Source organism: Lathyrus oleraceus, chromosome 6, assembly GCF_024323335.1.
Source record: "Lathyrus oleraceus cultivar Zhongwan6 chromosome 6, CAAS_Psat_ZW6_1.0, whole genome shotgun sequence".
Taxonomy (NCBI): domain Eukaryota; kingdom Viridiplantae; phylum Streptophyta; class Magnoliopsida; order Fabales; family Fabaceae; genus Lathyrus; species Lathyrus oleraceus.
Genome location: NC_066584.1, coordinates 187,254,802 through 187,272,229, shown reverse-complemented (window position 1 = coordinate 187,272,229; position 17,428 = coordinate 187,254,802). Strand labels below are relative to the sequence as shown.

Below are 17,428 nucleotides of genomic sequence, written 5' to 3'. Positions count from 1 at the left end.
TGCTTATACTTAGTGGTTGCTTATTCTAAAGGATGGGAGCTGGTACTTGGATCATCCATATGATCTCAAGAGAGGAACTCCTTGTGTGGTTCATTTCTTTTCCTTTACCCTCTTGTTTTGCTTAGGACTTTAGCCCTTCTTCTTCTGCTCTCCACTCTAACCCAAGCCAAAACTTTTTGTGCAAACATTTAACTATTTCCAACATTAGAAGCCTAAGCCTTATGCTTTTGATTTTCAAACTTTCTTTTCATAACACTTATTTTAAATTGAACTTTTAAGTCAACTTTGACCATTTTTGTATATACTTCTAATTGGTAAATATAATCCATTCAAATGTCTTTTGTGGTTCCAATGGCCACTTTCTTAATCAAAATATTTCATAACCTTTAGCTATTAGGTTTGAGTTATCCTTGTGGTAGATGTAATACTCACTTATATCGTTAGTGATGGACAATGAGTCTTCCATGCTTATTATAGGGTTAACCCCTCACTAGCATGTTGAAGCTATCCTCACATGGTGGATTTGTGGTTTGGTTGAGTTTTCTCCCTTTGATAACAAAAGACCTTAAGGATTTTGGACCAATCTATTCACCAACTCATTTTTTTGAAATTTTTACCCCGAACTACGAGGTTTTGATCCTAATCTTTTTACAAGATGGTACGTAGGCAATGGGTTTATCCATCCAAACACAAAATGTAAATAACTTGTACATTCTCTTCTCATCTCTTCAATCATGTTTGCACAAATAAATTTTCACAAAATAACAACCTTACCAAGTATGAAAAGGGCTCCCTAGGAGTACCTATGATGTTTTGGGTGCCTAACACCTTCCCATTGCATAACCAACCCCATTACCCAAATCTCTGTTTCTTTTACTAGTTTTTGTTAAAACTATTAGATTTTTGTTCGCTTTTTAACCATTCCTTTGGATAAATAGAAGTGCGGTGGCGACTCGACTTGTATGATTTACCTTGGATTTAGTCAATATCTCTAATGGTAACGAATACCCCGCTACACTCATGTTCCTTCTATGCCTCCTATACTGCAACACATTTTGTGCCTTGCTAAGATTTCCTATAGTGACCATCTGAGGAGTGTCTTCCTAAAATCCTCCCTTAGTTATGATCTTTCTCCTAATAACAATAATGCAGTGACATATCAATAGTACATCCATGACATGGTCTGCCCTTTCTTATTCCTCTTATAATATATCTTGACGAGTTGGCCTATGAGATATCCTTCTTCATATGGTGTAATGTAAGGATGAGACACTCTATAAGATCATTGGTTGTAATCGTATAACATACTCCATGGACAAAGAACTAATATACTTTGTACATCCTCTAACAGAAGATACTCATTGTAGTTCGCAAATGCTCAACCAACATCTCTGCGGAGAATAATGGTAGGAGCAACAACTGTGGGGTCTGTAGGTATACCCTGCTGATACTCAAATTGTCACATTAGTAGCTCAGGTAGATGTGGATACATAAGTTGAGAACCACATGCCAACCATCCAGAGTACTAGAATATCACCTCCAAGGGTCGTGTCAGACGATGCTCATTGTACATCGTGAAACAAATGTCATATGGCACAATGTAGTAAAGTGTAGTCTGGAACAGCTCGGTCACCTGATTCCCCTTGAGTTTGAAAATGGAGCAGGCACATGGCAATTCCTCAGAGTAGTCATCAACATATTCCAAGCCGGAAAATACTGATGGATCCATATTTGAAAATGGTTAAGATGAAATATCAGTAATAATGTAGAACATGTATAATGAAATTAATATTAGTAAGGGTGAACAAATTATTGTAAATAGGAAATTGTTTCCTATCAATTGTCTCATCTTCCATTTACTACTATAACCAACTTAAAGTAGAGGTACACCAAACTAGATGCCCCCAGTTGTGTACTTGTGAATCCTCTCCAAGTCAATGAAGCATTTAATATAGACAATGTCAACATAGGTTGCACTTTAGTCAATAAAAATGGTATTGCCAATAGAAAATATGAAACATGACCTCAGTGCACATACTATGTGATATGCGGCTCGTGCATCATCACCCACAAATACATTCAAGTGGTCAACTTAATTTTTCATGAGGAAATAAAATCTAACATGACATCCTCTAGTGTCATTGATGTATTGTTGGACATCACCTGAATTAACTCCTAAATATGTCACCATCAGGTTTAATGCCTTAGGTTTACTGATTTTAGAGTGATCTAGTAATATTTATGTGATTAGAAGATGTGGTAAGCATGATACATCTATTGAACATGAGACTCCAAAGATAAAATGGGAGGGTGAATTGTGTTGGATTGAAAATCCATTTTCAAAACAAAATATTTTAGAAAATTGAAGCTCAAAACTCTTTTGTAAAACAAATAGAGTAAAAAGCAGTAGAAATAAGAAAATGGATTTGTAGCAAAAATAAATGACTGGAAATTAAAGAGTTAAGGGATGATAGAAAGGAACTATAATCATGGACGTTCGGTCTAATGAAGTGAACTACTTATCTCCCCAATAATTCCTTCTTGAGAGCTTCTAATATGATGTAAGCTTTTGACAGGCTATGCCTACGAACCTCCTTATATAATGACTGGAGCTTTTCAGTGGCTAATATTCCAACCAAGACATAGTTTTAAATACGGAGACCTCCACAACCAACTGAGAGTTTTTTAATAGTTGACTAAGCTCATAAATCAACTGAGTGTTATAAGTACGGAGATACCCTTAATCAACTGAGACATTTTCAACAGAATGCTAAGCTCATGAACCGACGAAGAGTTTTAAGTACGTACTCCCACACACACCCTAAACTTTCTCCCTAAAAGTCATTCATCTGCATACTTTCATCTACATAATTTCTTATGACCATTTCATTTGGTCATAAGGTCCCATTTTCATGCATACGTCAAAATTCAATAACCAAGGACTAGAAATAAATTGGATTATGTTGATTATTTTGACCAATTCATACATTCATATCATGTATCATTAGAGGTTATTGGAGTGATAATTTGGATGGTTCATGGTGTATTTGATATCACTTTTGTTTGAAGTATAAGTGCTTGGTTTTTTTATAAGCCAAGTATTAATGATGTTGGCCCTTTTAAAAATAGGTCATTTGTTAGCAAATTTGAACTTTGTATGATTCATTCATCCATACATTAATATACCATTTAGTTTTATTTAAACTTGAGTTAATTTTATATTTCATGTCACTTAAACTCACCATCCATGATCAATTTCATACCAATTTCCATTTTTGCAAAATAAGTCATAAGAAAGTTTAAATTATTTTGGATTTTGGTTTGGGAATTTATCTCTAAATAATAAAAAGATTAATTAGTGAAGAAACTTGTAAGTTGAATTACATTGCATTTGGAAATTATATGTTCAAGATACAAGGCCATCATGCTCTATTTTTGAGCTTTCGTTACATTATGGAATTGAAACCTAAATGTCTACAACAACAAAAAAACCTAAGGTTACTAAAATGTTGAAACTTGCCATCTTCGAGCCATTCCAAGCTACCTTCAAGCCATATTTCTTCATCACCAAAGAAATTCATCCTGCAACCATGGTTCACTAGTAAGGACTTAATGCTAAGCTTTATCATTAAGCCACCTTCTTCTCCAATTTAACCTTCAAACATGTCCATTATTAGCAAGAATGACCTAGCATTAAAAGAGACAAAAAAATTTAAAAAAAGGAAAGAGATCAAAAGTCAATGCAATGACAAAATAACCAAGGCAGTGCATTTTTGTAGTGTAAAGCAGTAAAAAATCAAGCAAAAAAAAAACTGCAAAAAATTCAAAAGAGTTCAAACATCTCACCACATGACCTAGTGCAATCAACCTCACCAATTTTAAATCGGTTCACACATCCCACTCATTATAAAATTTGGGAGTTATGAGGAAACAAAATACGTGTGAGTTTCATTGCAATTTTCACTTGGCTCGTGTGGAAATTCAGATTTTTCTTCCTTTACTCCTGTGAATTTTTTTTGAGAAATACGTGAGCTGAAGATTCGGAATAATTCCGTTGGAGAGGTTTGTTTGAATCTCTGATTTTATGGGATTGTTCTGTGAGTGGCTTGTGAAATCATCCTCTGCTGAAAATGCTTTTTGGTGATTGCTTGTACATTCTTTTGGTGTTTTGATTTTGATTTTTTTTGCGGTCCCCTCTTGTATGCTATGTATGCCTTACTGCAAATTTTTGTATCCCATCATGTATGTATTCGTATTATGACATGTGTATTTTTGTATTAATGTATGATGAATGTGTGTGTGTTATACCCTTCAGTCGTGTATGATGTGATTATCTACTTAGGATATGCTATGGTCATACTGTATTAGTTGGATGTATATGGTGATTTTTTTATCATATCCAGGGCACATGGTATTGTTAAGGTGAAGTAAGATGATGTATGATGATGAGCGTAAAAAAGAGCAAAAGGAGCGCGTGGGCTTTGAATCTTTTTTCAATTCTCTTTATTTATTCTTTGTATTTTTGAATGAAAGTATAAATGACATAATGATATAGTGGTAATGTAATTATGTTAGGACCAAATGTGTAATGAACTTCAAAAGAAATTCTAATTTGTAAGTTTGAATTTTGAATGAATTTGAATTTTTTGATGCACGTGAAATTGGAATGCTGTTAATTTTCATGGTAAAAACGTGTGATGTAGTTGATGCAAGTGGTCCAAAGTGAAAGAAAATGGCTTGGCTTGAAAACTTAAAAAAGCTTGGCCCACATGATCTTGAATATGTTTTAAAAGGCTTTGTAATTTGGCTTTAATTGTTTGGATAATCAAATGCTTTTTTAATTTAAAATTTAATTCAACTTAAAGATTTTCTAAATTGAATCAAGATTAAAACAAAAACAAATTAATTATAGAATTTTAAAATAAATTGACCAAACCAAAGTATTGACCATGAACTTAAAGTGAGGTTGACTTTGACTACTTTTTTTTAATTATTTGAAATGCAAGTGATAGAATAAAATAATGCATGAGAAATGATAAAAAAAGATGAGGACCAAAAAAAAATGCAATAGTTGATTTTCTTTTAAAATGTTGTATGACTACCTAAAGTTCAAGACGAGGACATGAATGCTAGTGACAAGATAAGACAATTGATCCTAAAGACCATGCCTTAATTTTTTGACAGATGCATACGGAAATTGAGATGGCATACATATGACCCATATGTAAATGATATGCGGATGAATGATTTTCCTTTGAAGTTGAAGAAGGAAATACATAATCAGATGCAATGGTCATGTTGATGAAGATGAGAATGAGTAGAAACAGACAAAGTAATGCATATTAAAGGTAAGATAATTTTGGGGTATGACAAAGAGCATGAAAGAGAATTATCAGGTTCTTGAGAAGAGATTGATAGCCATGGAAGGAGATAAGGTCTTCGGTGCTTCCGCCAAGGAAATGTGCTTAGGGTCAGGTCTTGTGATCCCTGCTAAATTTAAGACCCCTGATTTCGATAAGTACGAGGGCCACTCATTCCCCAAAAGTCATTCAATTATGTATTATCGAAAGATGGAAACACATGTCGAGAATGATAAATTAATGGTACATTGTTTTCAGGATATCTTATTGGCACTTCCTCTAAATGGTATTTGAGTCTTGACCAAAACTGTATCCAATGCTTTCAAGATCTGCATGATGCATTTATCAAGCATTAAAAGTACAACAGGGATATGGCGCCAAACAAAAGACAATTGCAAAACATGTCCCAAAAAGACAACGATTCTTTTAAGAAGTATGTGAAGCTAGCGAAAATATACTTGAACGTATCGCACACTCGAACATACAATAGAGTTGTTGTCGAACTTTATTTATTCTAGAAGGAAAGGGAAAACATCTATAAAACCCAGGGGGAAGAGATATGCTGGGTAAGGAAGTCGGTTATGCAAGCGGAAGGTATTAGCACCCCAAACACCCATGGTACTCCATGGGAACCGTTTTGATTGTTCTTGCTAGAATAGGTGTGATATCTAAAGATTACTCACAAAAGAATGGGGAAAGGAAGAGAAACATATAAAGTGCTCGGTGAGGATTGGGGCACTCATGCCTACGTATCCTCATAGTGCAATGAGGAATTCAGAGCTCCGTAGTTCAAAGAACTAGTGGTGGGAGATGAAAAGAATTGTGATAACAATATGGTATGAACCAAAGGATTATGTTTTGAACTCCAACAAGGGTGAAAAGATGAACCCAAGAGTAAGGTGGCTATTACCAGTATGCGGGCTAGCAGGACTACCGCTATAGGGTAATACCGAAAAGACAAAGAAATAGTTGTTTGGGCACAATCCCAAACATCTCTTGGTTCACAAGGTGACACAAGAAGGAGCATAAAGAGGTAGTGTATTTGGCTCAAATAATATTGGTATATCACATGGAGTGAAGGAAGGTAGAATACGAATGTATCATGGAGATGAACGGAATAAAGTGACCAAAGCCACAAAATTGAGTATTTGGTGATAAGTGACTTAAGAAGTATTGTTTGAAATCGAAAGGTGAAAGTGTATTGGAATCCATAAGAGAAATCGGATTTGTACCATAGAGGGAAACAACTTTAACCGATACGTGGACTAGCAGGACTGCCACTACAAGGTGATTAGCCAAAAAAGAACGAATTAAGTGTTTGGGCATAGTCCCAAACAACTTTAGGTAGAAATGCGTACTTTACTTTAAGTGTCCTATAAGGGTGTATATGGATATCCAAAGAAAGTGTATTTCAATGTCAAAGGAATAATAGGTCACTGGGTGAACGATTTATGATAGAAGGTAGGTAATGAATAGTGAAATATATGAGTGATGCCCTAAGGCGGAAGGATAATAATTAGAAGTATGCTCGCCAAGGATTCATATCCTCGTGCCTACGTATTCTCATTATGAAATGAGAAAGTTAGAGAAATCGTAGTTCGGAACCACGATAATAGAGAGAGAGAGAGAGAGAGAGAGAGAGAGAGAGAGAGAGAGAGAGAGAGAGAGAGAGAGAGAGAGAGAGAGAGAGAGAGAGAGAGAGAGAGAGAGAGACATACAGTGACAAAGAGTATAATTTGTATCAATAGAATGGTGTCAAAAGGTATTTGTCCAAGAAATAGGGACTCACAAGACAAACCCAACGTTAGAGGTTAACTGCCGTGAAACAAGGAGAAAGAGATATTTGTCTAAGCAACGGGGACTCAAAAGACAAACACCAATTCAAGGAATGATTGCAGTACTGTATAATACAAGGAATAATAGACCACTAGATGGGGAACAAACAGTTTGAGATCAAATAAGAATAGTATCTTGGATCCAAGAAGGAGATAGACTCTGAATCAAAGAGCAAGGTGAAATTTTGGTATCAAATATGAGATGTCGAAGGTAATGTCACGACACTAATCTCTGAACAATACAAATAGGATAAAAGATAAAGAACAGTAATGTAAGAGACACAAGCAATTGTTAACCCAGTTCGGTGCAAACTTACCTACGTCTGGGGGCTACCAAGCCAGGAAGGAAATCCGCTAAACATAATCAGTTCAAAGACTCTCAGTAAACAACTTCAAGTTACAGTATTTTCACCTAATCTCTACCCGTGTGACTTCTACCTAAGAACTCTTAGATATAAGACCCTACTCACTCCCCCTCAATCACAGCAGTGATATAAAACAAGAATTACAATGAAAAGAAGACACTCTTCAAAGACACATACTTGATCTTGCTTAAAAGCTTCAATCAAGTAAACACACACTCATGCTTCAAAGCTTAGAGTGGAAAAATTACAACTCAAAAATCAGTCTAATTCAATCATCTATGGATGAATGAATGGCTTACAATACACACGACCACACAAGACTCAAACCCTTATTCTCTCTCAATATTTCGTTCGTTATTTCTTGTGTATAAAACCAGGTTTTCCATGTCCTTTATATAAAAGCATTTGGCTGGGCTTGGACATCATAAAACCCTCAAACTATTTTCCATTCATAACTTCTCATGACAGGTGATTATATCTCGTTGGAAAATAAGTCAATCTGGTTGTAATTACTGATTGAATGCGCGTTTAATCATATCTTCAATCATACATAGATTAACATAAAAAACACAATCACACAATACATAACATTCAGACTGAATGTTCTGTATACAGATGTCATGACATCGGGTCTGACATCTTAGTAAAATCCTGCATATTCACATTTTAAACATCCTGCAGGTACATGTTATCTTATGTCAAGATAACACTTGTGACAACTTGTGAACACTCTAGGTTTTACCAAAATTGCTGCCAACACATAGAACCAACAAACTCCCCCTTTGGCAAATTTTGGCTAAAACATACATCAGTCCATTTGTTCACAAGAGTACAATATTAAACACATCAGCAGTTTAGTAGCAGAAGTAATAAACCACACATTAAACACATATGTGCTTCTTCTCCCCCTAAGTCTGTTCAACACACCCCATCTGACATCACCTTCAACATCACCTGTACCATACAAACCATCCTTTTCAACATCATTTGTCATTTGTTTATAGCATAGCTACTTCATAACACATATTAACTGCAGCTCTCCTTTAGCTACTTCTCCCCCTTTTAGTCAAAATAGATCAAAGAGACCAATGAGACAAAATAAATGTATATTAGTCAAAGAGGATGTCACATAGAATGTTAAAACATATTGTCAGGTGTTACAGAACCACAAATATACACAGCTATATTAGCTGAGATAAAAAAAATCCAGAGAAATCACAAAGAACCCAAGAAATTACATCAAGGCATCAAAATAAGACTGCCAAAAAAACATCAAACATCAAGGCATCCAGAACAACACATCAACATAACAGGGGAACAATCTTCACCAACACTCAGTCAGAGGAGCTAGCATCTTCATCAGCTTCAGACCAAGAACTACCACTTGATTTATCTTGAGATTCAGACCTCTCACTAGAGGTGTAGGCTTCTGTTTCCTTGGCTTGACCAACATTATCTCTATCTCCTTGCTCCAAGCTATTAATCATAACCTCCAAAGTTTCTTTCGTAGCTTTAGCCACCCTTATCCCAGTCTCTAATTCCTTACATGTCTCTTTCAGTTCAGCAATCAGACCACCTTGAGACGCTGGCTTCTTCACAGCAGATGTCATGACAATGTCATTGACATGACTGCCTTCAAATAATTTGTAATGAACTGACAGGGGAGGTTTTCTTCTACTAGGGATATCACTTATGCTCAGAATTCCAGGTTGCTGACTTAGGATTATCCCACAAATTATTGAGGGAAAAGCTATGGGCAGCTTCACTGCATCTGTAGAAGCATGTTTGACAATTTGTTCAAACATGAATCTACCATAATCAAAATTAAGCTTGGTTCTAATAGTAAATATGATTCTTCCAAGAGCATTTGAGATTGTGGAGATGTAATTTATTGGTACCCAGTTTGCTGACCCTATCTTGTGCAAGATATCATATTTCACAGTTAGTTTTCCAGCAGAGAGATGCTTCTTACTTGGCCACTCCTTGACCTGTCTAGCAGTTATTTCCCTACAGACCTCATTGTCTGTGGCCTCTAGTTCACCAACACATTCTGTTCCTCTTCCTAGGAACTTATTAATCACAGTTGGAGAGAACTTCACACACTTTCCTCTAACAAACACCTTACAAAACTCTTTGTTGTTCTTATCAACAATGTCCCCAAGGATGTTCACCACAAATTCTTTAACAAGACCTTCAAAACACTAAGATAACCCACTAACAGTTTTCATTAATCCAGCAGACTTAATCAGGTCCATGACCTCCTTAACCTCCACAACATCCTTTCCCAATTCTCTTTCCACAACCACTCTCCTTTGGATTACAAATTTCCACTTTGCTGCACCATCTTCAAGATGGAAGGAAATGTTATCCAAGTTTACAACAACAACCTTTGTAGGGGATTTTCTACTAGTTGACTTTTTGGCAGGAGAGATGTCAGGGACATCGTCTTCAATATCTTCCTCTGAATCAGAACTTTCTCTTACCTTTCTCTTCTTTACCTCCACTTTACTCCAAGACTTTGAGGGGCCTACAACAGTACCCTTCTTAGCAGATTTGGTTGTCATCATCTCAGTCACAGACCTACCCTTTCTGGTCTTCATCCTCTTAGCAACACTTGGATTCAAGTGCTGAAGCAAACTATCATCTTCATCATCTGAGCTCTCATCTTCCAAGTTAATCACTTTCTTAGCAGAGTCATGCTTCTTAGACTGAGAAGCATCTACAGATTTCTTACTAGGCAAGGTTTTCCCTAAAGAACACAATCCTTCTGCAACAATATATTTCTCATACCTAAATGAATCATCATCTTTCTCATTGTGAGGTTCAACCTCAGGAGAGGGGTCCCTTCTCGATAGAGGAGTAGAAACTCCCTTTATTGAGTGTCCTTCATTAAGGATCCTCGTGACAAGATTTCTAATGACATGATCAGTATGATGCATGTCATCCTTAGAGGTAGGGTTATCAGAACTGTTACCTTGAGTATGTCCTGTAGTGGAGGATGGACCAGGAGCGTTTCCTGGGATGACTGATAGGGGAATCACTTCCAAAATGTCTTCATTAAGAAAATCGATAGATGGTGTTCTAGCTTTGTGCGCATGTTTGGTGTTTTTAGAACTAGAAGGTGAAGGATGTTGTGACATCTCGTTGAGCTTGTGAAAGGATTTCTGTTGCCGTAGCAGAGAAGGTCGATGAAGTTTGAGGAAGGTGGAAATGTTTGAGCTGAGGTTGCGTGTGAAAATCCTATAGATGGAAGTTCCAATACTAGGTAATGATTTACCATAAATGGGGCACTTTCTTTTAAGTGGGCAGACAATATTTTTGTTACCTTTTCCACTCCAAATGAATTGCTATAAATTCTCATAGATACAAATCCCTAATTTCCCTCTTAGACATTCAAATTGATTAGCATCCAAAGCCTTTGTAAATATATCAGCTAATTGCATTTCAATAGTAACATGCTCCAGGGCTATGATTTTCTCTTCCACTAGTTCTCTAATAAAATGATGACGAATATCAATGTGTTTTGTCCTGCTGTGCTGAATAGGATTCTTAGAAATATTTATAACACCCAGGTTGTCACAGTACAATGTCATGACATCTTGCGTGACATTGTATTCAGTCACCATTTGTTTCATCCAAAATCAGTTGAGAACAACTACTTCCAGCTGCTATGTATTCAGCTTCAGTAGTGGACAGGGACACACAATTTTGTTTCTTACTAAACCATGATATTAAGTTGTTCCCCAAGAAGAAACATCCTCTTGATGTGCTTTTCCTATCATCAGTACTTCCAGCCCAGTCAACATCACAGTATCCAGTCAGCATAGATCCAGATCCATGAGTATACAACATCCCATAGTCACTGGTGCCATTGACATATTTCAGTATCCTTTTCACTTAGTTTATGTGACTGACTTTTGGTTCAGCTTGATATCTAGCACAAACACCTACAACAAAAGCAATGTCAGGTCTACTTGCTGTGAGATATAACAGACTTCCTATCATGCTTATGTAGAGACTTTGATCTATACTAACACCATTTTCATCTTTGGAGACTTTCAGATGTGTAGGAGCAGATGTTCTTTTATGACTTGCATTCTCCATGTCAAACTTCTTAACAATGTTTTTGGCATATTTGCTTTGAGATAGAAAGATAGAATCTTCCATCTGCTTGACTTGTAGCCCAAGAAAATAGGTTAACTCTCCAGCAAGGCTCATTTCAAATTCAGACTGCATTTGTTTAACAAAATGTTCGACCATCTGATCTGAAATCCCACCAAACACAATATCATTCATTTTTAACAAATAGGGTCTTGTCAATGCCTCCCTTCCTGTATCCATTGTTAGTGAGGAACACTGTGAGTCTATAATACCAAGCCCTAGGAGCTTGTTTCAAACCATAGAGGGGTTTCCTCAACTTGTACACATGCTTTGGAAGATTTGGATTTGTAAATACTTTAGGTTGTTCAACATATACTTCCTCATTTAAGTAGCCATTCAAGAAGGCACTTTTTACATCCATTTGGAATAGTGTAAACATCAGAATACATGCCACTCCAAGCAATAGTTTAATGGACTCAAGGCGAGCTACAGGGGAAAATGTTTCATCAAAGTCAACTCCTTCAACTTAAGTGTATCCCTGTGCTATTAATCTTGTTTTATTTTTAGTAACCACCCCTTGTTCATCAGATTTATTCTTGTACACCCACTTTGTTCCAATGACATTTGTTCCTTCAGGTCTTGGAACCAGTTCTCATACTTCATTTCTCTTGAATTGACCTAACTCTTCCTATATGGCATTGATCTAGAACTCATCAGTCAAGGCTTCCTTGAAATTCCTAGGCTCAATCTTGGAGACAAAACAACCATGTGAGATCACTTCCCTTGATCTAGTTGTGACCCCTTTATTTGGGTCTCCTATAATGAGATCTTTAGGGTGATCCTTCTGAATTCTGATAGAGGGTCCCTTATTAATTTTGTCAGCTTCAGGTTCAGCTTGAGTGAGTTCACTCTCATTACTTTTGTCTGGAAAATCAACTGGGGAATCATTTAGGGATGTCTCAACATCGTCTGTGACATCAGTCTACTGATCATCAACCACAACATTGATAGATTCCATCATTACTTTTGTTCTAGAATTAAAGACTCTAAATGCTATGCTATTTGTTGAGTAGCCCAGAAATATTCCTTCATCACTCTTGGGATCCATCTTCCTTCTTTGTTCACGATCAGTCAAGATATAACATTTACTACCAAACACGTGGAAGTATTTGACTATAGGTCTTCTCCCTTTCCAGACTTCATATAAAGTAGTAGGAGTCCCTTTCTTCAAGGTTACTTTGTTGTGAACATAGCAGGTTGTGTTCATAGCTTCAGCCCAGAAGTGGTAGGGCAATTTCTTAACGTGAATCATAGCTCTGGCTGATTCTTGGAGAGTTTTATTTTTCCTTTCTACCACACCATTTTGTTGAGGAGTAATGGGAGATGAGAACTCATGACTAATTCCTTCTGATGCATAGAATCCAGCAAATTTGTTGTTCTCAAATTCCTTCCCATGATCACTTCTGATTTTGATAACCTGACTTTCTTTTTCTCTTTGAAGTCTTAGACAAAGATCTTTGAAGACTTTAAATACATCAAATTTTTCTCTTATAAAATTGACCCAGGTGTATCTGGAGAAGTCATTCACCACTACATAAGCATACTTCATCCCACCAAGACTTTCCACTTGCATGGGTCCCATCAAGTCCATATGGAGAAGTTCCAACACTCTGGAAGTGGTGTCATGTCTGAGCTTATGATGTGACATCTTTGTCTATTTTCCAATCTGACACTCCCCACAAACTCTTCCTTCATCAATCTTCAAGTTGGAAATTCCTCTAACAACTTCAACATATATAATCCTCTTCATTCCTTTAAGATGCAGATGGCCAAATCTTTGATGCCATATCTTCACTTCTTCTTCTTTGGCTAGAGTACAAATTGATGAATAACCAGTTTCTTGAGAACTTCACATATAGCAGTTGTCCTTAGACCTGACTCCTTTCATGATCACTTCATTTTCTTTATTAGTAATCAGACATTCAGTTTTTGTGAAGTTTACAGTTAGACCTTTGTCACATAGTTGACTGATGCTTATTAGGTTTGCAGTCAGTCCCTTAACAAGTAGGACATTGTCAAGGTTAGGGACTCCAGGGAAGTTAAGCTTACCAATCCCCTTGATTTCACCCTTTGCGCCATAACCAAAGGTTACGTAGCTGGTGGCATGAGGATGAAAGCCAGTTAACAGGTTTTTGTTTCCAGTCATGTGTCTGGAGCACCCACTGTCAAAATACCAGTCTTCTTTGGCTGAAACTCTGTAGTAAGTGTGAGCTATCAGGTTTGTAACACCAGTCCTAGGAACCCATTGTTTTCTGTTAACATGTATATGATGTTTGGGTCTAGGTTGGTGATGAGAAGGACTAGGATAGCCATACAACTTTTAGCAGAATGGTTTTATGTGGCCAAATTTTCCAAAGTAATGACATCTCCATCTTTGATGTTTCCCTTCTTCTGTTTCTTGAGGTAGGTTCCACATTCAGCTCTAATGTGTCCATACCCATCACATTTATGGCACTGAACTCCTTTTCCTTCTTTGGACTTTTCATCAGATCTTGTTCTTCTTCCAGCATTATTGGACTTACTGATGTCAGATGAGATATTCTTGACATTATACTTAGATCTTACATCCATCTTTTTCATAAGTTTGTTGAACTGTCTTCCCAGTAATGCTACATCATTTTCCAAATCTTCATCAGTATCTTGACCAATTTCTTCCTCTTTCTCTTCAGTGTTTGACATGAAGGCTATGCTTTTAACTTTCTTTTCAGATCCATCACACATTCCCATCTCAAATGTTTGGAGGGATCCAATTAGCTCATCAACTCTCATATTGGAAATGTCTTGAGACTCTTTTATGGTTGTCACTTTCATGGCAAATCTCTTAGGAAGTGACTTGAGTATTTTCCTCACTAGTTTTTCATCTAACATCTTCTCACCCAGGGCTCCTGAGGCATTAGCAATTTCAAGGATATTCATATGAAATTCATGAATATTTTCATCTCCTTTCATCCTTAAATTTTCAAACTCGGTAGTGAGCAGCTGCAGTCTAGACATCTTCACTCTAGAGGTGCCTTCATGAGTGGTTTTGAGAATATTCCAAGCATCTTTAGCCACCTCACAGTTGTTTACCAATCTGGAGATGTTCTTATCTACTCCATTGAATATAGAATTTAATGCTTTACAGTTCCCAAGGGCTAGATCATCCTCCTCCTTGGTCCATTGTTCCTCAGTCTTCTTATCAGTTGTAGCTTCTCCTTCCTTAGTAATAACTGGATGTTCCCAGCCTATTAAAACAACCTTCCAAGCCTTATTATCCAAAGATTTTAGGAAGGCTACCATTCGAGGTTTCCAGTAGTCATAGTTGGATCCATCCAAAATAGGTGGTCTGTGAACAAAACCTCTGTGTCTATCCATAGTACAAGAAAGTAATGTCCCTAGATCTCACCCAGAGCCAGAGCAGGATGACTGCTTGATACCAATTGAAATTCTGGTATCAGATATGAGATGTCGAAGGTAATGTCACAACACTAATATCTGAATAATACAAACAAGATAAAAGATAAAGAACAGTAATGCAAGAGACACAAGCAATTGTTAACCCAGTTCAGTGCAAACTCACCTACGTCTGGGGACTACCAAGCCAAGAAGGAAATCCACTAAACAGAATCAGTTCAAAGACTCTCAGTAAACAACTTCAAGTTACTGTCTTTTCACCTAATCTCTACCCGTGTGACTTCTACCTAAGAACTCTTAGATATGAGATCCTACTCACTCCCCCTCAATTACAACAGTGATATAAAACAAGAATTACAATGAAAAGAAGACACTCTTCAAAACACATACTTGATCTTGCTTAAAAGCTTCAATCAAGTAAACACACACTCGTGCTTCAAAGCTTAAAGTGGACAAATTACAACTCAAAAATCAGTCCAATTCAATCATCTATGGATGAATGAATGACTTATAATACACACGACCACGCAAGACTCAAACCCTTATTCTCTCTCAATATTACGTTCGTTATTTCTTGTGTATAAAACCAGGTTTTCCATGTCCTCTATATAGAAGCATTTGGCTGGGCTTGGACATCATAAAACCCCAAAACTATTTTCCATTCATATCTTCTCATGACAGCTGATTATATCTCGTTGGAAAATAAGTCAATCTGGTTGTAATTACTGATTGATTGCGTGTTTAATCATATCTTCAATCATACATAGATTAGCATAAAAAACACAATCACACAATACATAACATTCAGACTGAATGTTCTGTATACAGATGTCATGACATCGGGTCTGACATCTCAGTAAAATCCTACATATTCACATTTTAAACATCCCGCAGGTACATGTTATCTTATGTCAAGACAACACTTGTGACAACTTGTGAACACTCTAGGTTTTACCAAAATTGCTGCCAACACATAGAACCAACACAAGGTAGGCTTTTACCAGTACGTAGGCTAGTAAGATCGCCATTATAGGGTAAAGCCAAAAAGAAAGATTGAATTAAGTGTTTGGGCATAGTCCCAAACAACTCTCGATTGATGAGGTGGATTGTCGCTATATCGTCCTAAAAGGATAGACAAGTAGTCCAAGGAGAAGTATGATTGATCTCAAAAAGGATGGTATTGATTGAATAAATGGATAATTATTGATTGCTAAATAAGGTAGCTCGCAAAGAAACTGGGTTCTCCTACCTACGTATCCTTATAGTGCAATAAGGAAATCAAAGCTTTCGTAGTTCAGCCCACTAAGGCTGAAAAGAAGGTGATTAATGGCAAACGAATGATTGAATGATTGAATTGAAATGATTAGAATGGAGAGATGAATTGAGAGACTTGACAGTCGATTGATAGGAATCACACTAAAGTCTATGAATAACGGCATACACTTTGAATATTTAGGGCCTACGCCCCTTACGCAAAGTCTCTCTAGACAAGGATAGGAGAAATTCCGTCTCATCATTCCCTATTACTTAAGTCTCGTAGAGCATGCTACTTCTCTTAACTGACAAGTTGCTGGCGAAGAACCTTCATTGTTGGCCTTGTGTCGATGTTGATTTGTGTGAAGAAGACTTGGTAGTTTAATCAATTCATATTGTACTAAAGTCTATGAATAAGGGCGAACACTTTGAATATTTAGGGCTTACGCCCCATACACAAAGTCACTCTAGACAAGGATAGGAGAAACTCCTTCTCATCATTCCCTATTACTTAAGGCTCATTTCACACAATTGAAATCGTATTTACCAAGTGTTGACCTTTGATTTATCTTGTATAATCCGCTGCTTGGGGTGACTGAGGATGCCTTGATTGAAGATCTTGACTTGAGGCTTCGAGCTCCACAGCTTAGAAAAAAAAGTATTATTAAGTGACCAAGGGTCTTTTGGTCACTAAAATTAGACTGTGGGATTATACAAGTTCAAAGGATTTAATTGATCAAAATTACTTTTGATCAATTTGAATCGTGGGTTTGATTTGATTTAAGGAACTAGGTTAGTCCTAATCTAATGGTGAGAAATTAAGTCAAACTAACCTAAGAATACATGTTATGATTGATTAGAAACTCTATGTTAAAATCCTAGGGGAGCATGTTATAGTTATTCAAACTTCTTGATTAAAATTTTATGTTAAATTCTAATCCTAAAGGAGTGTGATTATATTACTAAACACCAAAATCACCCCTAAAAGGTAAAATGGTCAATTTGCAACGGTATTTCAATTATTAGCACAAACTAAATTCTAATTAAAATATAATAATAG

The 17,428-nt window shown here is 36.6% G+C and overlaps 1 long non-coding RNA gene across 1 annotated transcript; it reads right to left on the bottom strand.

The window, feature by feature from the left end:
• Positions 1 to 3,379: 3,379 nt before the first annotated feature.
• On the bottom strand, positions 3,380 to 4,328 carry LOC127093247 (uncharacterized). The gene is made up of 2 exons (XR_007792490.1): positions 3,847 to 4,328; positions 3,380 to 3,687 (listed from the first exon to the last, which is right to left on the bottom strand). It is a non-coding gene; the product is annotated as an uncharacterized LOC127093247 (long non-coding RNA).
• Positions 4,329 to 17,428: the final 13,100 nt, after the last annotated feature.